Consider the following 24,370-nt stretch of genomic DNA (forward strand, 5'->3'; position numbering starts at 1 on the left):
CGGTCAAGGGACAGTACAGAGAGATCTGGGGGTTCTTGTACACCGCTCAATGAAGGTAAGCATGCAGGTACAGCAGGTAGTGAAGAAGGCTAATAGCATGCTGGCCTTCATAACAAGAGGGATTGAGTACAGAAGCAAAGAGGTTCTTCTGCAGGTGTACAGGGCCCTGGTGAGACCACACCTGGAGTACTGTGTGCAGTTCTGGTCTCCAAATTTGAGGAGAGACATTCTGGCTATTGAGGGAGTGCAGCGTAGGTTGACGAGGTCAATTCCTGGAATGGCGGGATTACCTTACACTGAAAGACTGGAGCGACTGGGCTTGTGTACCCTTGAGTTTAGAAGACTGAGAGGGGATCTGGTTGAGACATATAAGATTATCAAAGGATTGGACACTCTGGCGGCAGGAAACGTGAGTGCCGAAACAGGGGACACAGCTTAAAAATACGGGGTAGACCGTTTAGGACAGAGATGAGGAGAAACGTCTTCACCCAGAGAGTGGTGGCTGTGTGGAATGCTCTGCCCCAGAGGGCAGTGGAGGCCCAGTCTCTGGATTCATTGAAGAAAGAGTTGGACAGAGCTCTCAAGGATAGTGGAATCAAGGCTTATGGAGATAAGGCAGGAACAGGATACTGATTAAGGATGATCAGCCATGATCATATTGAATGGTGGTGCAGGCTCCAAGGGCAGAATGGCCAACTCCTGCACCTATTGTCTATTGTCCTCCTTTCCTGACTGCCAGCCGCAGACAGCGTGCAGCCCCAATCCCTTTCTTTCCGTCTTTCTTGCTGATTTTGGCAGCGCTCCGCTCTCCTCCCCTCCCTGTCTCCTGATGCCAGGCACAGCGGCAGCAAAAATAACCTGTCGCTGCATTGCGTGCGTGGCCCAACACGAGTGCAGAGGGGTGACTTGAGCAGCCCCTGCTGGCGGAAAAAGCCTACTGCACCTGGTATTCCCAGGCGGTCTCCCATCCAAGTACTAACCAGGCCTGAGTCTGCTTAGCTTCCGAGATCGGGCGTTTTCAGACTAGTATGGCCGTAGGCGCTGGCCCTTGCCTTTTCTCCCCACTTCAAGGCGTGCTGGCCAGCCACATTTTCTTTGCTGCTCTTTCTCTTGATCCCCTTTGTTTTTTTTTTCTCTCTTTTCTCTTTGCTCTTTCTCCTCCGTGCGTGCTTCCCTCCCTCCCTCCCTCCAGCTAGCCCTTGCCCACCAGGCTCCTGTCGTCTCCCACATCCCCACACAGGCCAACTGCAAAACCTCCCCCTGCTTCATAGGGCTGCAGCCTGCATTCTCTCATCCTTCCACACTCCTCCACGCCTCCATTTCGGAATGGCAGGCAGTGACCAGTGGGGTACCGCAGGGATCAGTACTGGGACCGCAGCTTTTTACAATATATGTTCATGATATAGAAGATGCTATTAGCAATAACATTAGCAAATTTGCTGATGATACTGAGCTGGGTGGCAGGGTGAAATGTGATGAGGATGTTAGGAGATTACCGGGTGACCTGGACAAGTTAGGTGAGTGGTCAGATGCATGGCAGATGCACTTTAATGTGGATAAATGGATGCTTATCCACTTTGGTGGCAAGAACAGGAAGGCAGATTACTACCTAAATGGAATCAATTTCGGTCAAGGGACAGTACAGAGAGATCTGGGGGTTCTTGTACACCGCTCAATGAAGGTAAGCATGCAGGTACAGCAGGTAGTGAAGAAGGCTAATAGCATGCTGGCCTTCATAACAAGAGGGATTGAGTACAGAAGCAAAGAGGTTCTTCTGCAGGTGTACAGGGCCCTGGTGAGACCACACCTGGAGTACTGTGTGCAGTTCTGGTCTCCAAATTTGAGGAGAGACATTCTGGCTATTGAGGGAGTGCAGCGTAGGTTGACGAGGTCAATTCCTGGAATGGCGGGATTACCTTACACTGAAAGACTGGAGCGACTGGGCTTGTGTACCCTTGAGTTTAGAAGACTGAGAGGGGATCTGGTTGAGACATATAAGATTATCAAAGGATTGGACACTCTGGCGGCAGGAAACGTGAGTGCCGAAACAGGGGACACAGCTTAAAAATACGGGGTAGACCGTTTAGGACAGAGATGAGGAGAAACGTCTTCACCCAGAGAGTGGTGGCTGTGTGGAATGCTCTGCCCCAGAGGGCAGTGGAGGCCCAGTCTCTGGATTCATTGAAGAAAGAGTTGGACAGAGCTCTCAAGGATAGTGGAATCAAGGCTTATGGAGATAAGGCAGGAACAGGATACTGATTAAGGATGATCAGCCATGATCATATTGAATGGTGGTGCAGGCTCCAAGGGCAGAATGGCCAACTCCTGCACCTATTGTCTATTGTCCTCCTTTCCTGACTGCCAGCCGCAGACAGCGTGCAGCCCCAATCCCTTTCTTTCCGTCTTTCTTGCTGATTTTGGCAGCGCTCCGCTCTCCTCCCCTCCCTGTCTCCTGATGCCAGGCACAGCGGCAGCAAAAATAACCTGTCGCTGCATTGCGTGCGTGGCCCAACACGAGTGCAGAGGGGTGACTTGAGCAGCCCCTGCTGGCGGAAAAAGCCTACTGCACCTGGTATTCCCAGGCGGTCTCCCATCCAAGTACTAACCAGGCCTGAGTCTGCTTAGCTTCCGAGATCGGGCGTTTTCAGACTAGTATGGCCGTAGGCGCTGGCCCTTGCCTTTTCTCCCCACTTCAAGGCGTGCTGGCCAGCCACATTTTCTTTGCTGCTCTTTCTCTTGATCCCCTTTGTTTTTTTTTTCTCTCTTTTCTCTTTGCTCTTTCTCCTCCGTGCGTGCTTCCCTCCCTCCCTCCCTCCAGCTAGCCCTTGCCCACCAGGCTCCTGTCGTCTCCCACATCCCCACACAGGCCAACTGCAAAACCTCCCCCTGCTTCATAGGGCTGCAGCCTGCATTCTCTCATCCTTCCACACTCCTCCACGCCTCCATTTCGGAATCGCAGGCAGTGACCAGTGGGGTACCGCAGGGATCAGTACTGGGACCGCAGCTTTTTACAATATATGTTCATGATATAGAAGATGCTATTAGCAATAACATTAGCAAATTTGCTGATGATACTGAGCTGGGTGGCAGGGTGAAATGTGATGAGGATGTTAGGAGATTACCGGGTGACCTGGACAAGTTAGGTGAGTGGTCAGATGCATGGCAGATGCACTTTAATGTGGATAAATGGATGCTTATCCACTTTGGTGGCAAGAACAGGAAGGCAGATTACTACCTAAATGGAATCAATTTCGGTCAAGGGACAGTACAGAGAGATCTGGGGGTTCTTGTACACCGCTCAATGAAGGTAAGCATGCAGGTACAGCAGGTAGTGAAGAAGGCTAATAGCATGCTGGCCTTCATAACAAGAGGGATTGAGTACAGAAGCAAAGAGGTTCTTCTGCAGGTGTACAGGGCCCTGGTGAGACCACACCTGGAGTACTGTGTGCAGTTCTGGTCTCCAAATTTGAGGAGAGACATTCTGGCTATTGAGGGAGTGCAGCGTAGGTTGACGAGGTCAATTCCTGGAATGGCGGGATTACCTTACACTGAAAGACTGGAGCGACTGGGCTTGTGTACCCTTGAGTTTAGAAGACTGAGAGGGGATCTGGTTGAGACATATAAGATTATCAAAGGATTGGACACTCTGGCGGCAGGAAACGTGAGTGCCGAAACAGGGGACACAGCTTAAAAATACGGGGTAGACCGTTTAGGACAGAGATGAGGAGAAACGTCTTCACCCAGAGAGTGGTGGCTGTGTGGAATGCTCTGCCCCAGAGGGCAGTGGAGGCCCAGTCTCTGGATTCATTGAAGAAAGAGTTGGACAGAGCTCTCAAGGATAGTGGAATCAAGGCTTATGGAGATAAGGCAGGAACAGGATACTGATTAAGGATGATCAGCCATGATCATATTGAATGGTGGTGCAGGCTCCAAGGGCAGAATGGCCAACTCCTGCACCTATTGTCTATTGTCCTCCTTTCCTGACTGCCAGCCGCAGACAGCGTGCAGCCCCAATCCCTTTCTTTCCGTCTTTCTTGCTGATTTTGGCAGCGCTCCGCTCTCCTCCCCTCCCTGTCTCCTGATGCCAGGCACAGCGGCAGCAAAAATAACCTGTCGCTGCATTGCGTGCGTGGCCCAACACGAGTGCAGAGGGGTGACTTGAGCAGCCCCTGCTGGCGGAAAAAGCCTACTGCACCTGGTATTCCCAGGCGGTCTCCCATCCAAGTACTAACCAGGCCTGAGTCTGCTTAGTTTCCGAGATCAGACATTTTCAGACTAGTATGGCCGTAGGCGCTGGCCCTTGCCTTTTCTCCCCACTTCAAGGCGTGCTGGCCAGCCACATTTTCTTTGCTGCTCTTTCTCTTGATCCCCTTTGTTTTTTTTCTCTCTTTTCTCTTTGCTCTTTCTCCTCCGTGCGTGCTTCCCTCCCTCCCTCCCTCCAGCTAGCCCTTGCCCACCAGGCTCCTGTCGTCTCCCACATCCCCACACAGGCCAACTGCAAAACCTCCCCCTGCTTCATAGGGCTGCAGCCTGCATTCTCTCATCCTTCCACACTCCTCCACGCCTCCATTTCGGAATGGCAGGCAGTGACCAGTGGGGTACCGCAGGGATCAGTACTGGGACCGCAGCTTTTTACAATATATGTTCATGATATAGAAGATGCTATTAGCAATAACATTAGCAAATTTGCTGATGATACTGAGCTGGGTGGCAGGGTGAAATGTGATGAGGATGTTAGGAGATTACCGGGTGACCTGGACAAGTTAGGTGAGTGGTCAGATGCATGGCAGATGCACTTTAATGTGGATAAATGGATGCTTATCCACTTTGGTGGCAAGAACAGGAAGGCAGATTACTACCTAAATGGAATCAATTTCGGTCAAGGGACAGTACAGAGAGATCTGGGGGTTCTTGTACACCGCTCAATGAAGGTAAGCATGCAGGTACAGCAGGTAGTGAAGAAGGCTAATAGCATGCTGGCCTTCATAACAAGAGGGATTGAGTACAGAAGCAAAGAGGTTCTTCTGCAGGTGTACAGGGCCCTGGTGAGACCACACCTGGAGTACTGTGTGCAGTTCTGGTCTCCAAATTTGAGGAGAGACATTCTGGCTATTGAGGGAGTGCAGCGTAGGTTGACGAGGTCAATTCCTGGAATGGCGGGATTACCTTACACTGAAAGACTGGAGCGACTGGGCTTGTGTACCCTTGAGTTTAGAAGACTGAGAGGGGATCTGGTTGAGACATATAAGATTATCAAAGGATTGGACACTCTGGCGGCAGGAAACGTGAGTGCCGAAACAGGGGACACAGCTTAAAAATACGGGGTAGACCGTTTAGGACAGAGATGAGGAGAAACGTCTTCACCCAGAGAGTGGTGGCTGTGTGGAATGCTCTGCCCCAGAGGGCAGTGGAGGCCCAGTCTCTGGATTCATTGAAGAAAGAGTTGGACAGAGCTCTCAAGGATAGTGGAATCAAGGCTTATGGAGATAAGGCAGGAACAGGATACTGATTAAGGATGATCAGCCATGATCATATTGAATGGTGGTGCAGGCTCCAAGGGCAGAATGGCCAACTCCTGCACCTATTGTCTATTGTCCTCCTTTCCTGACTGCCAGCCGCAGACAGCGTGCAGCCCCAATCCCTTTCTTTCCGTCTTTCTTGCTGATTTTGGCAGCGCTCCGCTCTCCTCCCCTCCCTGTCTCCTGCCTGCAGGAGACTGATGCCAGGCACAGCGGCAGCAAAAATAACCTGTCGCTGCATTGCGTGCGTGGCCCAACACGAGTGCAGAGGGGTGACTTGAGCAGCCCCTGCTGGCGGAAAAAGCCTACTGCACCTGGTATTCCCAGGCGGTCTCCCATCCAAGTACTAACCAGGCCTGAGTCTGCTTAGCTTCCAAGATCAGACGAGATCGGGCGTTTTCAGACTAGTATGGCCGTAGGCGCTGGCCCTTGCCTTTTCTCCCCACTTCAAGGCGTGCTGGCCAGCCACATTTTCTTTGCTGCTCTTTCTCTTGATCCCCTTTGTTTTTTTTTTCTCTCTTTTCTCTTTGCTCTTTCTCCTCCGTGCGTGCTTCCCTCCCTCCCTCCCTCCCTCCAGCTAGCCCTTGCCCACCAGGCTCCTGTCGTCTCCCACATCCCCACACAGGCCAACTGCAAAACCTCCCCCTGCTTCATAGGGCTGCAGCCTGCATTCTCTCATCCTTCCACACTCCTCCACGCCTCCATTTCGGAATGGCAGGCAGTGACCAGTGGGGTACCGCAGGGATCAGTACTGGGACCGCAGCTTTTTACAATATATGTTCATGATATAGAAGATGCTATTAGCAATAACATTAGCAAATTTGCTGATGATACTGAGCTGGGTGGCAGGGTGAAATGTGATGAGGATGTTAGGAGATTACCGGGTGACCTGGACAAGTTAGGTGAGTGGTCAGATGCATGGCAGATGCACTTTAATGTGGATAAATGGATGCTTATCCACTTTGGTGGCAAGAACAGGAAGGCAGATTACTACCTAAATGGAATCAATTTCGGTCAAGGGACAGTACAGAGAGATCTGGGGGTTCTTGTACACCGCTCAATGAAGGTAAGCATGCAGGTACAGCAGGTAGTGAAGAAGGCTAATAGCATGCTGGCCTTCATAACAAGAGGGATTGAGTACAGAAGCAAAGAGGTTCTTCTGCAGGTGTACAGGGCCCTGGTGAGACCACACCTGGAGTACTGTGTGCAGTTCTGGTCTCCAAATTTGAGGAGAGACATTCTGGCTATTGAGGGAGTGCAGCGTAGGTTGACGAGGTCAATTCCTGGAATGGCGGGATTACCTTACACTGAAAGACTGGAGCGACTGGGCTTGTGTACCCTTGAGTTTAGAAGACTGAGAGGGGATCTGGTTGAGACATATAAGATTATCAAAGGATTGGACACTCTGGCGGCAGGAAACGTGAGTGCCGAAACAGGGGACACAGCTTAAAAATACGGGGTAGACCGTTTAGGACAGAGATGAGGAGAAACGTCTTCACCCAGAGAGTGGTGGCTGTGTGGAATGCTCTGCCCCAGAGGGCAGTGGAGGCCCAGTCTCTGGATTCATTGAAGAAAGAGTTGGACAGAGCTCTCAAGGATAGTGGAATCAAGGCTTATGGAGATAAGGCAGGAACAGGATACTGATTAAGGATGATCAGCCATGATCATATTGAATGGTGGTGCAGGCTCCAAGGGCAGAATGGCCAACTCCTGCACCTATTGTCTATTGTCCTCCTTTCCTGACTGCCAGCCGCAGACAGCGTGCAGCCCCAATCCCTTTCTTTCCCTCTTTCTTGCTGATTTTGGCAGCGCTCCGCTCTCCTCCCCTCCCTGTCTCCTGCCTGCAGGAGACTGGTGCCAGGCACAGCGGCAGCAAAAATAACCTGTCGCTGCATTGCGTGCGTGGCCCAACACGAGTGCAGAGGGGTGACTTGAGCAGCCCCTGCTGGCGGAAAAAGCCTACTGCACCTGGTATTCCCAGGCGGTCTCCCATCCAAGTACTAACCAGGCCTGAGTCTGCTTAGCTTCCGAGATCAGACGAGATCGGGCGTTTTCAGACTAGTATGGCCGTAGGCGCTGGCCCTTGCCTTTTCTCCCCACTTCAAGGCGTGCTGGCCAGCCACATTTTCTTTGCTGCTCTTTCTCTTGATCCCCTTTGTTTTTTTTTTCTCTCTTTTCTCTTTGCTCTTTCTCCTCCGTGCGTGCTTCCCTCCCTCCCTCCCTCCAGCTAGCCCTTGCCCACCAGGCTCCTGTCGTCTCCCACATCCCCACACAGGCCAACTGCAAAACCTCCCCCTGCTTCATAGGGCTGCAGCCTGCATTCTCTCATCCTTCCACACTCCTCCACGCCTCCATTTCGGAATGGCAGGCAGTGACCAGTGGGGTACCGCAGGGATCAGTACTGGGACCGCAGCTTTTTACAATATATGTTCATGATATAGAAGATGCTATTAGCAATAACATTAGCAAATTTGCTGATGATACTGAGCTGGGTGGCAGGGTGAAATGTGATGAGGATGTTAGGAGATTACCGGGTGACCTGGACAAGTTAGGTGAGTGGTCAGATGCATGGCAGATGCACTTTAATGTGGATAAATGGATGCTTATCCACTTTGGTGGCAAGAACAGGAAGGCAGATTACTACCTAAATGGAATCAATTTCGGTCAAGGGACAGTACAGAGAGATCTGGGGGTTCTTGTACACCGCTCAATGAAGGTAAGCATGCAGGTACAGCAGGTAGTGAAGAAGGCTAATAGCATGCTGGCCTTCATAACAAGAGGGATTGAGTACAGAAGCAAAGAGGTTCTTCTGCAGGTGTACAGGGCCCTGGTGAGACCACACCTGGAGTACTGTGTGCAGTTCTGGTCTCCAAATTTGAGGAGAGACATTCTGGCTATTGAGGGAGTGCAGCGTAGGTTGACGAGGTCAATTCCTGGAATGGCGGGATTACCTTACACTGAAAGACTGGAGCGACTGGGCTTGTGTACCCTTGAGTTTAGAAGACTGAGAGGGGATCTGGTTGAGACATATAAGATTATCAAAGGATTGGACACTCTGGCGGCAGGAAACGTGAGTGCCGAAACAGGGGACACAGCTTAAAAATACGGGGTAGACCGTTTAGGACAGAGATGAGGAGAAACGTCTTCACCCAGAGAGTGGTGGCTGTGTGGAATGCTCTGCCCCAGAGGGCAGTGGAGGCCCAGTCTCTGGATTCATTGAAGAAAGAGTTGGACAGAGCTCTCAAGGATAGTGGAATCAAGGCTTATGGAGATAAGGCAGGAACAGGATACTGATTAAGGATGATCAGCCATGATCATATTGAATGGTGGTGCAGGCTCCAAGGGCAGAATGGCCAACTCCTGCACCTATTGTCTATTGTCCTCCTTTCCTGACTGCCAGCCGCAGACAGCGTGCAGCCCCAATCCCTTTCTTTCCGTCTTTCTTGCTGATTTTGGCAGCGCTCCGCTCTCCTCCCCTCCCTGTCTCCTGCCTGCAGGAGACTGATGCCAGGCACAGCGGCAGCAAAAATAACCTGTCGCTGCATTGCGTGCGTGGCCCAACACGAGTGCAGAGGGGTGACTTGAGCAGCCCCTGCTGGCGGAAAAAGCCTACTGCACCTGGTATTCCCAGGCGGTCTCCCATCCAAGTACTGACCAGGCCTGAGTCTGCTTAGCTTCCGAGATCAGGCGTTTTCAGACTAGTATGGCCGTAGGCGCTGGCCCTTGCCTTTTCTCCCCACTTCAAGGCGTGCTGGCCAGCCACATTTTCTTTGCTGCTCTTTCTCTTGATCCCCTTTGTTTTTTTTTTCTCTCTTTTCTCTTTGCTCTTTCTCCTCCGTGCGTGCTTCCCTCCCTCCCTCCCTCCAGCTAGCCCTTGCCCACCAGGCTCCTGTCGTCTCCCACATCCCCACACAGGCCAACTGCAAAACCTCCCCCTGCTTCATAGGGCTGCAGCCTGCATTCTCTCATCCTTCCACACTCCTCCACGCCTCCATTTCGGAATCGCAGGCAGTGACCAGTGGGGTACCGCAGGGATCAGTACTGGGACCGCAGCTTTTTACAATATATGTTCATGATATAGAAGATGCTATTAGCAATAACATTAGCAAATTTGCTGATGATACTGAGCTGGGTGGCAGGGTGAAATGTGATGAGGATGTTAGGAGATTACCGGGTGACCTGGACAAGTTAGGTGAGTGGTCAGATGCATGGCAGATGCACTTTAATGTGGATAAATGGATGCTTATCCACTTTGGTGGCAAGAACAGGAAGGCAGATTACTACCTAAATGGAATCAATTTCGGTCAAGGGACAGTACAGAGAGATCTGGGGGTTCTTGTACACCGCTCAATGAAGGTAAGCATGCAGGTACAGCAGGTAGTGAAGAAGGCTAATAGCATGCTGGCCTTCATAACAAGAGGGATTGAGTACAGAAGCAAAGAGGTTCTTCTGCAGGTGTACAGGGCCCTGGTGAGACCACACCTGGAGTACTGTGTGCAGTTCTGGTCTCCAAATTTGAGGAGAGACATTCTGGCTATTGAGGGAGTGCAGCGTAGGTTGACGAGGTCAATTCCTGGAATGGCGGGATTACCTTACACTGAAAGACTGGAGCGACTGGGCTTGTGTACCCTTGAGTTTAGAAGACTGAGAGGGGATCTGGTTGAGACATATAAGATTATCAAAGGATTGGACACTCTGGCGGCAGGAAACGTGAGTGCCGAAACAGGGGACACAGCTTAAAAATACGGGGTAGACCGTTTAGGACAGAGATGAGGAGAAACGTCTTCACCCAGAGAGTGGTGGCTGTGTGGAATGCTCTGCCCCAGAGGGCAGTGGAGGCCCAGTCTCTGGATTCATTGAAGAAAGAGTTGGACAGAGCTCTCAAGGATAGTGGAATCAAGGCTTATGGAGATAAGGCAGGAACAGGATACTGATTAAGGATGATCAGCCATGATCATATTGAATGGTGGTGCAGGCTCCAAGGGCAGAATGGCCAACTCCTGCACCTATTGTCTATTGTCCTCCTTTCCTGACTGCCAGCCGCAGACAGCGTGCAGCCCCAATCCCTTTCTTTCCGTCTTTCTTGCTGATTTTGGCAGCGCTCCGCTCTCCTCCCCTCCCTGTCTCCTGCCTGCAGCGGCAGCAAAAATAACCTGTCGCTGCATTGCGTGCGTGGCCCAACACGAGTGCAGAGGGGTGACTTGAGCAGCCCCTGCTGGCGGAAAAAGCCTACTGCACCTGGTATTCCCAGGCGGTCTCCCATCCAAGTACTAACCAGGCCTGAGTCTGCTTAGCTTCCGAGATCAGACGAGATCGGGCGTTTTCAGACTAGTATGGCCGTAGGCGCTGGCCCTTGCCTTTTCTCCCCACTTCAAGGCGTGCTGGCCAGCCACATTTTCTTTGCTGCTCTTTCTCTTGATCCCCTTTGTTTTTTTTTTCTCTCTTTTCTCTTTGCTCTTTCTCCTCCGTGCGTGCTTCCCTCCCTCCCTCCCTCCAGCTAGCCCTTGCCCACCAGGCTCCTGTCGTCTCCCACATCCCCACACAGGCCAACTGCAAAACCTCCCCCTGCTTCATAGGGCTGCAGCCTGCATTCTCTCATCCTTCCACACTCCTCCACGCCTCCATTTCGGAATGGCAGGCAGTGACCAGTGGGGTACCGCAGGGATCAGTACTGGGACCGCAGCTTTTTACAATATATGTTCATGATATAGAAGATGCTATTAGCAATAACATTAGCAAATTTGCTGATGATACTGAGCTGGGTGGCAGGGTGAAATGTGATGAGGATGTTAGGAGATTACCGGGTGACCTGGACAAGTTAGGTGAGTGGTCAGATGCATGGCAGATGCACTTTAATGTGGATAAATGGATGCTTATCCACTTTGGTGGCAAGAACAGGAAGGCAGATTACTACCTAAATGGAATCAATTTCGGTCAAGGGACAGTACAGAGAGATCTGGGGGTTCTTGTACACCGCTCAATGAAGGTAAGCATGCAGGTACAGCAGGTAGTGAAGAAGGCTAATAGCATGCTGGCCTTCATAACAAGAGGGATTGAGTACAGAAGCAAAGAGGTTCTTCTGCAGGTGTACAGGGCCCTGGTGAGACCACACCTGGAGTACTGTGTGCAGTTCTGGTCTCCAAATTTGAGGAGAGACATTCTGGCTATTGAGGGAGTGCAGCGTAGGTTGACGAGGTCAATTCCTGGAATGGCGGGATTACCTTACACTGAAAGACTGGAGCGACTGGGCTTGTGTACCCTTGAGTTTAGAAGACTGAGAGGGGATCTGGTTGAGACATATAAGATTATCAAAGGATTGGACACTCTGGCGGCAGGAAACGTGAGTGCCGAAACAGGGGACACAGCTTAAAAATACGGGGTAGACCGTTTAGGACAGAGATGAGGAGAAACGTCTTCACCCAGAGAGTGGTGGCTGTGTGGAATGCTCTGCCCCAGAGGGCAGTGGAGGCCCAGTCTCTGGATTCATTGAAGAAAGAGTTGGACAGAGCTCTCAAGGATAGTGGAATCAAGGCTTATGGAGATAAGGCAGGAACAGGATACTGATTAAGGATGATCAGCCATGATCATATTGAATGGTGGTGCAGGCTCCAAGGGCAGAATGGCCAACTCCTGCACCTATTGTCTATTGTCCTCCTTTCCTGACTGCCAGCCGCAGACAGCGTGCAGCCCCAATCCCTTTCTTTCCGTCTTTCTTGCTGATTTTGGCAGCGCTCCGCTCTCCTCCCCTCCCTGTCTCCTGATGCCAGGCACAGCGGCAGCAAAAATAACCTGTCGCTGCATTGCGTGCGTGGCCCAACACGAGTGCAGAGGGGTGACTTGAGCAGCCCCTGCTGGCGGAAAAAGCCTACTGCACCTGGTATTCCCAGGCGGTCTCCCATCCAAGTACTAACCAGGCCTGAGTCTGCTTAGCTTCCGAGATCAGACGAGATCGGGCGTTTTCAGACTAGTATGGCCGTAGGCGCTGGCCCTTGCCTTTTCTCCCCACTTCAAGGCGTGCTGGCCAGCCACATTTTCTTTGCTGCTCTTTCTCTTGATCCCCTTTGTTTTTTTTTTCTCTCTTTTCTCTTTGCTCTTTCTCCTCCGTGCGTGCTTCCCTCCCTCCCTCCCTCCAGCTAGCCCTTGCCCACCAGGCTCCTGTCGTCTCCCACATCCCCACACAGGCCAACTGCAAGACCTCCCCCTGCTTCATAGGGCTGCAGCCTGCATTCTCTCATCCTTCCACACTCCTCCACGCCTCCATTTCGGAATGGCAGGCAGTGACCAGTGGGGTACCGCAGGGATCAGTACTGGGACCGCAGCTTTTTACAATATATGTTCATGATATAGAAGATGCTATTAGCAATAACATTAGCAAATTTGCTGATGATACTGAGCTGGGTGGCAGGGTGAAATGTGATGAGGATGTTAGGAGATTACCGGGTGACCTGGACAAGTTAGGTGAGTGGTCAGATGCATGGCAGATGCACTTTAATGTGGATAAATGGATGCTTATCCACTTTGGTGGCAAGAACAGGAAGGCAGATTACTACCTAAATGGAATCAATTTCGGTCAAGGGACAGTACAGAGAGATCTGGGGGTTCTTGTACACCGCTCAATGAAGGTAAGCATGCAGGTACAGCAGGTAGTGAAGAAGGCTAATAGCATGCTGGCCTTCATAACAAGAGGGATTGAGTACAGAAGCAAAGAGGTTCTTCTGCAGGTGTACAGGGCCCTGGTGAGACCACACCTGGAGTACTGTGTGCAGTTCTGGTCTCCAAATTTGAGGAGAGACATTCTGGCTATTGAGGGAGTGCAGCGTAGGTTGACGAGGTCAATTCCTGGAATGGCGGGATTACCTTACACTGAAAGACTGGAGCGACTGGGCTTGTGTACCCTTGAGTTTAGAAGACTGAGAGGGGATCTGGTTGAGACATATAAGATTATCAAAGGATTGGACACTCTGGCGGCAGGAAACGTGAGTGCCGAAACAGGGGACACAGCTTAAAAATACGGGGTAGACCGTTTAGGACAGAGATGAGGAGAAACGTCTTCACCCAGAGAGTGGTGGCTGTGTGGAATGCTCTGCCCCAGAGGGCAGTGGAGGCCCAGTCTCTGGATTCATTGAAGAAAGAGTTGGACAGAGCTCTCAAGGATAGTGGAATCAAGGCTTATGGAGATAAGGCAGGAACAGGATACTGATTAAGGATGATCAGCCATGATCATATTGAATGGTGGTGCAGGCTCCAAGGGCAGAATGGCCAACTCCTGCACCTATTGTCTATTGTCCTCCTTTCCTGACTGCCAGCCGCAGACAGCGTGCAGCCCCAATCCCTTTCTTTCCCTCTTTCTTGCTGATTTTGGCAGCGCTCCGCTCTCATCCCCTCCCTGTCTCCTGCCTGCAGGAGACTGATGCCAGGCACAGCGGCAGCAAAAATAACCTGTCGCTGCATTGCGTGCGTGGCCCAACACGAGTGCAGAGGGGTGACTTGAGCAGCCCCTGCTGGCGGAAAAAGCCTACTGCACCTGGTATTCCCAGGCGGTCTCCCATCCAAGTACTAACCAGGCCTGAGTCTGCTTAGCTTCCGAATTCAGATGAGATCGGTTGTTTTCAGACTAGTATGGCCGTAGGCGCTGGCCCTTGCCTTTTCTCCCCACTTCAAGGCGTGCTGGCCAGCCACATTTTCTTTGCTGCTCTTTCTCTTGATCCCCTTTGTTTTTTTTTTCTCTCTTTTCTCTTTGCTCTTTCTCCTCCGTGCGTGCTTCCCTCCCTCCCTCCCTCCAGCTAGCCCTTGCCCACCAGGCTCCTGTCGTCTCCCACATCCCCACACAGGCCAACTGCAAAACCTCCCCCTGCTTCATAGGGCTGCAGCCTGCATTCTCTCATCCTTCCACACTCCTCCACGCCTCCATTTCGGAATGGCAGGCAGTGACCAGTGGGGTACCGCAGGGATCAGTACTGGGACCGCAGCTTTTTACAATATATGTTCATGATATAGAAGATGCTATTAGCAATAACATTAGCAAATTTGCTGATGATACTGAGCTGGGTGGCAGGGTGAAATGTGATGAGGATGTTAGGAGATTACCGGGTGACCTGGACAAGTTAGGTGAGTGGTCAGATGCATGGCAGATGCACTTTAATGTGGATAAATGGATGCTTATCCACTTTGGTGGCAAGAACAGGAAGGCAGATTACTACCTAAATGGAATCAATTTCGGTCAAGGGACAGTACAGAGAGATCTGGGGGTTCTTGTACACCGCTCAATGAAGGTAAGCATGCAGGTACAGCAGGTAGTGAAGAAGGCTAATAGCATGCTGGCCTTCATAACAAGAGGGATTGAGTACAGAAGCAAAGAGGTTCTTCTGCAGGTGTACAGGGCCCTGGTGAGACCACACCTGGAGTACTGTGTGCAGTTCTGGTCTCCAAATTTGAGGAGAGACATTCTGGCTATTGAGGGAGTGCAGCGTAGGTTGACGAGGTCAATTCCTGGAATGGCGGGATTACCTTACACTGAAAGACTGGAGCGACTGGGCTTGTGTACCCTTGAGTTTAGAAGACTGAGAGGGGATCTGGTTGAGACATATAAGATTATCAAAGGATTGGACACTCTGGCGGCAGGAAACGTGAGTGCCGAAACAGAGGACACAGCTTAAAAATACGGGGTAGACCGTTTAGGACAGAGATGAGGAGAAACGTCTTCACCCAGAGAGTGGTGGCTGTGTGGAATGCTCTGCCCCAGAGGGCAGTGGAGGCCCAGTCTCTGGATTCATTGAAGAAAGAGTTGGACAGAGCTCTCAAGGATAGTGGAATCAAGGCTTATGGAGATAAGGCAGGAACAGGATACTGATTAAGGATGATCAGCCATGATCATATTGAATGGTGGTGCAGGCTCCAAGGGCAGAATGGCCAACTCCTGCACCTATTGTCTATTGTCCTCCTTTCCTGACTGCCAGCCGCAGACAGCGTGCAGCCCCAATCCCTTTCTTTCCCTCTTTCTTGCTGATTTTGGCAGCGCTCCGCTCTCCTCCCCTCCCTGTCTCCTGCCTGCAGGAGACTGATGCCAGGCACAGCGGCAGCAAAAATAACCTGTCGCTGCATTGCGTGCGTGGCCCAACACGAGTGCAGAGGGGTGACTTGAGCAGCCCCTGCTGGCGGAAAAGCCTACTGCACCTGGTATTCCCAGGCGGTCTCCCATCCAAGTACTAACCAGGCCTGAGTCTGCTTAGCTTCCAAGATCAGACGAGATCGGGCGTTTTCAGACTAGTATGGCCGTAGGCGCTGGCCCTTGCCTTTTCTCCCCACTTCAAGGCGTGCTGGCCAGCCACATTTTCTTTGCTGCTCTTTCTCTTGATCCCCTTTGTTTTTTTTTTCTCTCTTTTCTCTTTGCTCTTTCTCCTCCGTGCGTGCTTCCCTCCCTCCCTCCCTCCAGCTAGCCCTTGCCCACCAGGCTCCTGTCGTCTCCCACATCCCCACACAGGCCAACTGCAAAACCTCCCCCTGCTTCATAGGGCTGCAGCCTGCATTCTCTCATCCTTCCACACTCCTCCACGCCTCCATTTCGGAATGGCAGGCAGTGACCAGTGGGGTACCGCAGGGATCAGTACTGGGACCGCAGCTTTTTACAATATATGTTCATGATATAGAAGATGCTATTAGCAATAACATTAGCAAATTTGCTGATGATACTGAGCTGGGTGGCAGGGTGAAATGTGATGAGGATGTTAGGAGATTACCGGGTGACCTGGACAAGTTAGGTGAGTGGTCAGATGCATGGCAGATGCACTTTAATGTGGATAAATGGATGCTTATCCACTTTGGTGGCAAGAACAGGAAGGCAGATTACTACCTAAATGGAATCAATTTCGGTCAAGGGACAGTACAGAGAGATCTGGGGGTTCTTGTACACCGCTCAATGAAGGTAAGCATGCAGGTACAGCAGGTAGTGAAGAAGGCTAATAGCATGCTGGCCTTCATAACAAGAGGGATTGAGTACAGAAGCAAAGAGGTTCTTCTGCAGGTGTACAGGGCCCTGGTGAGACCACACCTGGAGTACTGTGTGCAGTTCTGGTCTCCAAATTTGAGGAGAGACATTCTGGCTATTGAGGGAGTGCAGCGTAGGTTGACGAGGTCAATTCCTGGAATGGCGGGATTACCTTACACTGAAAGACTGGAGCGACTGGGCTTGTGTACCCTTGAGTTTAGAAGACTGAGAGGGGATCTGGTTGAGACATATAAGATTATCAAAGGATTGGACACTCTGGCGGCAGGAAACGTGAGTGCCGAAACAGGGGACACAGCTTAAAAATACGGGGTAGACCGTTTAGGACAGAGATGAGGAGAAACGTCTTCACCCAGAGAGTGGTGGCTGTGTGGAATGCTCTGCCCCAGAGGGCAGTGGAGGCCCAGTCTCTGGATTCATTGAAGAAAGAGTTGGACAGAGCTCTCAAGGATAGTGGAATCAAGGCTTATGGAGATAAGGCAGGAACAGGATACTGATTAAGGATGATCAGCCATGATCATATTGAATGGTGGTGCAGGCTCCAAGGGCAGAATGGCCAACTCCTGCACCTATTGTCTATTGTCCTCCTTTCCTGACTGCCAGCCGCAGACAGCGTGCAGCCCCAATCCCTTTCTTTCCGTCTTTCTTGCTGATTTTGGCAGCGCTCCGCTCTCCTCCCCTCCCTGTCTCCTGCCTGCAGGAGACTGATGCCAGGCACAGCGGCAGCAAAAATAACCTGTCGCTGCATTGCGTGCGTGGCCCAACACGAGTGCAGAGGGGTGACTTGAGCAGCCCCTGCTGGCGGAAAAAGCCTACTGCACCTGGTATTCCCAGGCGGTCTCCCATCCAAGTACTAACCAGGCCTGAGTCTGCTTAGCTTCCGAGACCAGACGAGATCGGGCGTTTTCAGACTAGTATGGCCGTAGGTGCTGGCTCTGCCTTTTCTCCCCACTTCAAGGCGTGCTGGCCAGCCACATTTTCTTTGCTGCTCTTTCTCTTGATCCCCTTTGTTTTTTTTTTCTCTCTTTTCTCTTTGCTCTTTCTCCTCTGTGCGTGCTTCCCTCCCTCACTCCCTCCCTCCCTCCAGCTAGCCCTTGCCCACCAGGCTCCTGTCGTCTCCCACATCCCCACACAGGCCAACTGCAAAACCTCCCCCTGCTTCATAGGGCTGCAGCCTGCATTCTCTCATCCTTCCACACTCCTCCACGCCTCCATTTCGGAATGGCAGGCAGTGACCAGTGGGGTACCGCAGGGATCAGTACTGGGACCGCAGCTTTTTACAATATATGTTCATGATATAGAAGATGCTATTAGCAATAACATTAGCAAATTTGCTGATGATACTGAGCTGGGTGGCAGGGTGAAATGTGATGAGGATGTTAGGAGATTACCGGGTGACTTGGACAAGTTAGGTGAGTGGTCAGATGCATGGCAGATGCACTTTAATGTGGATAAATGGATGCTTATCCACTTTGGTGGCAAGAACAGGAAGGCAGATTACTACCTAAATGGAATCAATTTCGGTCAAGGGACAGTACAGAGAGATCTGGGGGTTCTTGTACACCGCTCAATGAAGGTAAGCATGCAGGTACAGCAGGTAGTGAAGGAGGCTAATAGTATGCTGGCCTTCAAAACAAGAGGGATTGAGTACAGAAGCAAAGAGGTTCTTCTGCAGGTGTACAGGGCCCTGGTGAGACCACACCTGGAGTACTGTGTGCAGTTCTGGTCTCCAAATTTGAGGAGAGACATTCTGGCTATTGAGGGAGTGCAGCGTAGGTTGACGAGGTCAATTCCTGGAATGGCGGGATTACCTTACACTGAAAGACTGGAGCGACTGGGCTTGTGTAACCTTGAGTTTAGAAGACTGAGAGGGGATCTGGTTGAGACATATAAGATTATCAAAGGATTGGACACTCTGGCGGCAGGAAACGTGAGTGCCGAAACAGAGGACACAGCTTAAAAATACGGGGTAGACCGTTTAGGACAGAGATGAGGAGAAACGTCTTCACCCAGAGAGTGGTGGCTGTGTGGAATGCTCTGCCCCAGAGGGCAGTGGAGGCCCAGTCTCTGGATTCATTGAAGAAAGAGTTGGACAGAGCTCTCAAGGATAGTGGAATCAAGGCTTATGGAGATAAGGCAGGAACAGGATACTGATTAAGGATGATCAGCCATGATCATATTGAATGGTGGTGCAGGCTCCAAGGGCAGAATGGCCAACTCCTGCACCTATTGTCTATTGTCCTCCTTTCCTGACTGCCAGCCGCAGACAGCGTGCAGCCCCAATCCCTTTCTTTCCGTCTTTCTTGCTGATTTTGGCAGCGCTCCGCTCTCCTCCCCTCCCTGTCTCCTGCCTGCAGGAGACTGATGCCAGGCACAGCGGCAGCAAAAATAACCTGTCGCTGCATTGCGTGCGTGGCCCAACACGAGTGCAGAGGGGTGACTTGAGCAGCCCCTGCTGGCGGAAAAAGCCTACTGCACCTGGTATTCCCAGGCGGTCTCCCATCCAAGTACTAACCAGGCCTGAGTCTGCTTAGCTTCCGAGATCAGACGAGATCGGGCGTTTTCAGACTAGTATGGCCGTAGGCGCTGGCCCTTGCCTTTTCTCCCCACTTCAAGGCGTGCTGGCCAGCCACATTTTCTTTGCTGCTCTTTCTCTTGATCCCCTTTGTTTTTTTTTTCTCTCTTTTCTCTTTGCTCTTTCTCCTCCGTGCGTGCTTCCCTCCCTCCCTCCCTCCAGCTAGCCCTTGCCCACCAGGCTCCTGTCGTCTCCCACATCCCCACACAGGCCAACTGCAAAACCTCCCCCTGCTTCATAGGGCTGCAGCCTGCATTCTCTCATCCTTCCACACTCCTCCACGCCTCCATTTCGGAATGGCAGGCAGTGACCAGTGGGGTACCGCAGGGATCAGTACTGGGACCGCAGCTTTTTACAATATATGTTCATGATATAGAAGATGCTATTAGCAATAACATTAGCAAATTTGCTGATGATACTGAGCTGGGTGGCAGGGTGAAATGTGATGAGGATGTTAGGAGATTACCGGGTGACCTGGACAAGTTAGGTGAGTGGTCAGATGCATGGCAGATGCACTTTAATGTGGATAAATGGATGCTTATCCACTTTGGTGGCAAGAACAGGAAGGCAGATTACTACCTAAATGGAATCAATTTCGGTCAAGGGACAGTACAGAGAGATCTGGGGGTTCTTGTACACTGCTCAGTGAAGGTAAGCATGCAGGTACAGCAGGTAGTGAAGAAGGCTAATAGCATGCTGGCCTTCATAACAAGAGGGATTGAGTACAGAAGCAAAGAGGTTCTTCTGCAGGTGTACAGGGCCCTGGTGAGACCACACCTGGAGTACTGTGTGCAGTTCTGGTCTCCAAATTTGAGGAGAGACATTCTGGCTATTGAGGGAGTGCAGCGTAGGTTGACGAGGTCAATTCCTGGAATGGCGGGATTACCTTACACTGAAAGACTGGAGCGACTGGGCTTGTGTACCCTTGAGTTTAGAAGACTGAGAGGGGATCTGGTTGAGACATATAAGATTATCAAAGGATTGGACACTCTGGCGGCAGGAAACGTGAGTGCCGAAACAGGGGACACAGCTTAAAAATACGGGGTAGACCGTTTAGGACAGAGATGAGGAGAAACGTCTTCACCCAGAGAGTGGTGGCTGTGTGGAATGCTCTGCCCCAGAGGGCAGTGGAGGCCCAGTCTCTGGATTCATTGAAGAAAGAGTTGGACAGAGCTCTCAAGGATAGTGGAATCAAGGCTTATGGAGATAAGGCAGGAACAGGATACTGATTAAGGATGATCAGCCATGATCATATTGAATGGTGGTGCAGGCTCCAAGGGCAGAATGGCCAACTCCTGCACCTATTGTCTATTGTCCTCCTTTCCTGACTGCCAGCCGCAGACAGCGTGCAGCCCCAATCCCTTTCTTTCCGTCTTTCTTGCTGATTTTGGCAGCGCTCCGCTCTCCTCCCCTCCCTGTCTCCTGCCTGCAGGAGACTGATGCCAGGCACAGCGGCAGCAAAAATAACCTGTCGCTGCATTGCGTGCGTGGCCCAACACGAGTGCAGAGGGGTGACTTGAGCAGCCCCTGCTGGCGGAAAAAGCCTACTGCACCTGGTATTCCCAGGCGGTCTCCCACCCAAGTACTAACCAGGCCTGAGTCTGCTTAGCTTCCAAGATCAGACGAGATCAGGCGTTTTCAGACTAGTATGGCCGTAGGCGCTGGCCCTTGCCTTTTCTCCCCACTTCAAGGCGTGCTGGCCAGCCACATTTTCTTTGCTGCTCTTTCTCTTGATCCCCTTTGTTTTTTTTTTCTCTCTTTTCTCTTTGCTCTTTCTCCTCCGTGCGTGCTTCCCTCCCTCCCTCCCTCCAGCTAGCCCTTGCCCACCAGGCTCCTGTCGTCTCCCACATCCCCACACAGGCCAACTGCAAAACCTCCCCCTGCTTCATAGGGCTGCAGCCTGCATTCTCTCATCCTTCCACACTCCTCCACGCCTCCATTTCGGAATGGCAGGCAGTGACCAGTGGGGTACCGCAGGGATCAGTACTGGGACCGCAGCTTTTTACAATATATGTTCATGATATAGAAGATGCTATTAGCAATAACATTAGCAAATTTGCTGATGATACTGAGCTGGGTGGCAGGGTGAAATGTGATGAGGATGTTAGGAGATTACCGGGTGACCTGGACAAGTTAGGTGAGTGGTCAGATGCATGGCAGATGCACTTTAATGTGGATAAATGGATGCTTATCCACTTTGGTGGCAAGAACAGGAAGGCAGATTACTACCTAAATGGAATCAATTTCGGTCAAGGGACAGTACAGAGAGATCTGGGGGTTCTTGTACACCGCTCAATGAAGGTAAGCATGCAGGTACAGCAGGTAGTGAAGAAGGCTAATAGCATGCTGGCCTTCATAACAAGAGGGATTGAGTACAGAAGCAAAGAGGTTCTTCTGCAGGTGTACAGGGCCCTGGTGAGACCACACCTGGAGTACTGTGTGCAGTTCTGGTCTCCAAATTTGAGGAGAGACATTCTGGCTATTGAGGGAGTGCAGCGTAGGTTGACGAGGTCAATTCCTGGAATGGCGGGATTACCTTACACTGAAAGACTGGAGCGACTGGGCTTGTGTACCCTTGAGTTTAGAAGACTGAGAGGGGATCTGGTTGAGACATATAAGATTATCAAAGGATCGGACACTCTGGCGGCAGGAAACGTGAGTGCCGAAACAGGGGACACAGCTTAAAAATACGGGGTAGACCGTTTAGGACAGAGATGAGGAGAAACGTCTTCACCCAGAGAGTGGTGGCTGTGTGGAATGCTCTGCCCCAGAGGGCAGTGGAGGCCCAGTCTCTGGATTCATTGAAGAAAGAGTTGGACAGAGCTCTCAAGGATAGTGGAATCAAGGCTTATGGAGATAAGGCAGGAACAGGATACTGATTAAGGATGATCAGCCATGATCATATTGAATGGTGGTGCAGGCTCCAAGGGCAGAATGGCCAACTCCTGCACCTATTGTCTATTGTCCTCCTTTCCTGACTGCCAGCCGCAGACAGCGTGCAGCCCCAATCCCTTTCTTTCCGTCTTTCTTGCTGATTTTGGCAGCGCTCCGCTCTCCTCCCCTCCCTGTCTCCTGCCTGCAGGAGACTGATGCCAGGCACAGCGGCAGCAAAAATAACCTGTCGCTGCATTGCGTGCGTGGCCCAACACGAGTGCAGAGGGGTGACTTGAGCAGCCCCTGCTGGCGGAAAAAGCCTACTGCACCTGGTATTCCCAGGCAGTCTCCCATCCAAGTACTAACCAGGCCTGAGTCTGCTTAGCTTCCAAGATCAGACGAGATCGGGCGTTTTCAGACTAGTATGGCCGTAGGCGCTGGCCCTTGCCTTTTCTCCCCACTTCAAGGCGTGCTGGCCAGCCACATTTTCTTTGCTGCTCTTTCTCTTGATCCCCTTTGTTTTTTTTTTCTCTCTTTTCTCTTTGCTCTTTCTCCTCCGTGCGTGCTTCCCTCCCTCCCTCCCTCCAGCTAGCCCTTGCCCACCAGGCTCCTGTCGTCTCCCACATCCCCACACAGGCCAACTGCAAAACCTCCCCCTGCTTCATAGGGCTGCAGCCTGCATTCTCTCATCCTTCCACACTCCTCCACGCCTCCATTTCGGAATGGCAGGCAGTGACCAGTGGGGTACCGCAGGGATCAGTACTGGGACCGCAGCTTTTTACAATATATGTTCATGATATAGAAGATGCTATTAGCAATAACATTAGCAAATTTGCTGATGATACTGAGCTGGGTGGCAGGGTGAAATGTGATGAGGATGTTAGGAGATTACCGGGTGACCTGGACAAGTTAGGTGAGTGGTCAGATGCATGGCAGATGCACTTTAATGTGGATAAATGGATGCTTATCCACTTTGGTGGCAAGAACAGGAAGGCAGATTACTACCTAAATGGAATCAATTTCGGTCAAGGGACAGTACAGAGAGATCTGGGGGTTCTTGTACACCGCTCAATGAAGGTAAGCATGCAGGTACAGCAGGTAGTGAAGAAGGCTAATAGCATGCTGGCCTTCATAACAAGAGGGATTGAGTACAGAAGCAAAGAGGTTCTTCTGCAGGTGTACAGGGCCCTGGTGAGACCACACCTGGAGTACTGTGTGCAGTTCTGGTCTCCAAATTTGAGGAGAGACATTCTGGCTATTGAGGGAGTGCAGCGTAGGTTGACGAGGTCAATTCCTGGAATGGCGGGATTACCTTACACTGAAAGACTGGAGCGACTGGGCTTGTGTACCCTTGAGTTTAGAAGACTGAGAGGGGATCTGGTTGAGACATATAAGATTATCAAAGGATTGGACACTCTGGCGGCAGGAAACGTGAGTGCCGAAACAGGGGACACAGCTTAAAAATACGGGGTAGACCGTTTAGGACAGAGATGAGGAGAAACGTCTTCACCCAGAGAGTGGTGGCTGTGTGGAATGCTCTGCCCCAGAGGGCAGTGGAGGCCCAGTCTCTGGATTCATTGAAGAAAGAGTTGGACAGAGCTCTCAAGGATAGTGGAATCAAGGCTTATGGAGATAAGGCAGGAACAGGATACTGATTAAGGATGATCAGCCATGATCATATTGAATGGTGGTGCAGGCTCCAAGGGCAGAATGGCCAACTCCTGCACCTATTGTCTATTGTCCTCCTTTCCTGACTGCCAGCCGCAGACAGCGTGCAGCCCCAATCCCTTTCTTTCCGTCTTTCTTGCTGATTTTGGCAGCGCTCCGCTCTCCTCCCCTCCCTGTCTCCAGGAGACTGATGCCAGGCACAGCGGCAGCAAAAATAACCTGTCGCTGCATTGCGTGCGTGGCCCAACACGAGTGCAGAGGGGTGACTTGAGCAGCCCCTGCTGGCGGAAAAAGCCTACTGCACCAGGTATTCCCAGGCGGCCTCCCATCCAAGTACTAACCAGGCCTGAGTCTGCTTAGCTTCCGAGATCAGACGAGATCGGGCGTTTTCAGACTAGTATGGCCGTAGGCGCTGGCCCCTGCCTTTTCTCCCCACTTCAAGGCGTGCTGGCCAGCCACATTTTCTTTGCTGCTCTTTCTCTTGATCCCCTTTGTTTTTTTTTCTCTCTTTTCTCTTTGCTCTTTCTCCTCCGTGCGTGCTTCCCTCCCTCCCTCCCTCCAGCTAGCCCTTGCCCACCACGCTCCTGTCGTCTCCCACATCCCCACACAGGCCAACTGCAAAACCTCCCCCTGCTTCATAGGGCTGCAGCCTGCATTCTGTCATCCTTCCACACTCCTCCACGCCTCCATTTCGGAATGGCAGGCAGTGACCAGTGGGGTACCGCAGGGATC

The 24,370-nt window shown here is 51.5% G+C and overlaps 11 non-coding genes and 4 pseudogenes across 11 annotated transcripts; all 15 read right to left on the reverse strand.

Annotated features, from left to right (window-relative positions):
* Positions 1–931: 931 nt before the first annotated feature.
* On the reverse strand, positions 932–1,040 carry LOC140471541 (5S ribosomal RNA; annotated as a pseudogene).
* A 1,517-nt stretch (positions 1,041–2,557) lies between these two features.
* Positions 2,558–2,666, reverse strand: LOC140471546 (5S ribosomal RNA; annotated as a pseudogene).
* Positions 2,667–4,183: 1,517 nt separating this feature from the next.
* On the reverse strand, positions 4,184–4,292 carry LOC140472349 (5S ribosomal RNA; annotated as a pseudogene).
* Positions 4,293–5,821: 1,529 nt separating this feature from the next.
* On the reverse strand, positions 5,822–5,940 carry LOC140468199 (5S ribosomal RNA). Its single transcript, XR_011955614.1, has one exon. It is a non-coding gene; the product is annotated as a 5S ribosomal RNA (ribosomal RNA).
* A 1,535-nt stretch (positions 5,941–7,475) lies between these two features.
* Positions 7,476–7,594, reverse strand: LOC140470275 (5S ribosomal RNA). Its single transcript, XR_011956471.1, has one exon. It is a non-coding gene; the product is annotated as a 5S ribosomal RNA (ribosomal RNA).
* Positions 7,595–9,125: 1,531 nt separating this feature from the next.
* LOC140471968 (5S ribosomal RNA) lies at positions 9,126–9,234 on the reverse strand (annotated as a pseudogene).
* A 1,511-nt stretch (positions 9,235–10,745) lies between these two features.
* On the reverse strand, positions 10,746–10,864 carry LOC140470396 (5S ribosomal RNA). The gene has a single exon (XR_011956482.1). It is a non-coding gene; the product is annotated as a 5S ribosomal RNA (ribosomal RNA).
* A 1,517-nt stretch (positions 10,865–12,381) lies between these two features.
* Positions 12,382–12,500, reverse strand: LOC140470504 (5S ribosomal RNA). The gene has a single exon (XR_011956502.1). It is a non-coding gene; the product is annotated as a 5S ribosomal RNA (ribosomal RNA).
* A 1,531-nt stretch (positions 12,501–14,031) lies between these two features.
* Positions 14,032–14,150, reverse strand: LOC140468331 (5S ribosomal RNA). The gene has a single exon (XR_011955635.1). It is a non-coding gene; the product is annotated as a 5S ribosomal RNA (ribosomal RNA).
* Positions 14,151–15,680: 1,530 nt separating this feature from the next.
* LOC140468204 (5S ribosomal RNA) lies at positions 15,681–15,799 on the reverse strand. The gene has a single exon (XR_011955615.1). It is a non-coding gene; the product is annotated as a 5S ribosomal RNA (ribosomal RNA).
* A 1,531-nt stretch (positions 15,800–17,330) lies between these two features.
* Positions 17,331–17,449, reverse strand: LOC140469336 (5S ribosomal RNA). Its single transcript, XR_011956069.1, has one exon. It is a non-coding gene; the product is annotated as a 5S ribosomal RNA (ribosomal RNA).
* Positions 17,450–18,987: 1,538 nt separating this feature from the next.
* Positions 18,988–19,106, reverse strand: LOC140470570 (5S ribosomal RNA). Its single transcript, XR_011956536.1, has one exon. It is a non-coding gene; the product is annotated as a 5S ribosomal RNA (ribosomal RNA).
* A 1,531-nt stretch (positions 19,107–20,637) lies between these two features.
* LOC140469641 (5S ribosomal RNA) lies at positions 20,638–20,756 on the reverse strand. The gene has a single exon (XR_011956185.1). It is a non-coding gene; the product is annotated as a 5S ribosomal RNA (ribosomal RNA).
* A 1,531-nt stretch (positions 20,757–22,287) lies between these two features.
* LOC140469587 (5S ribosomal RNA) lies at positions 22,288–22,406 on the reverse strand. Its single transcript, XR_011956167.1, has one exon. It is a non-coding gene; the product is annotated as a 5S ribosomal RNA (ribosomal RNA).
* A 1,524-nt stretch (positions 22,407–23,930) lies between these two features.
* LOC140467332 (5S ribosomal RNA) lies at positions 23,931–24,049 on the reverse strand. The gene has a single exon (XR_011955421.1). It is a non-coding gene; the product is annotated as a 5S ribosomal RNA (ribosomal RNA).
* Positions 24,050–24,370: the final 321 nt, after the last annotated feature.

The sequence above is a fragment of the Chiloscyllium punctatum genome, chromosome 3 (genome assembly GCF_047496795.1).
Source record: "Chiloscyllium punctatum isolate Juve2018m chromosome 3, sChiPun1.3, whole genome shotgun sequence".
NCBI classification, from domain to species: Eukaryota; Metazoa; Chordata; class Chondrichthyes; order Orectolobiformes; family Hemiscylliidae; genus Chiloscyllium; species Chiloscyllium punctatum.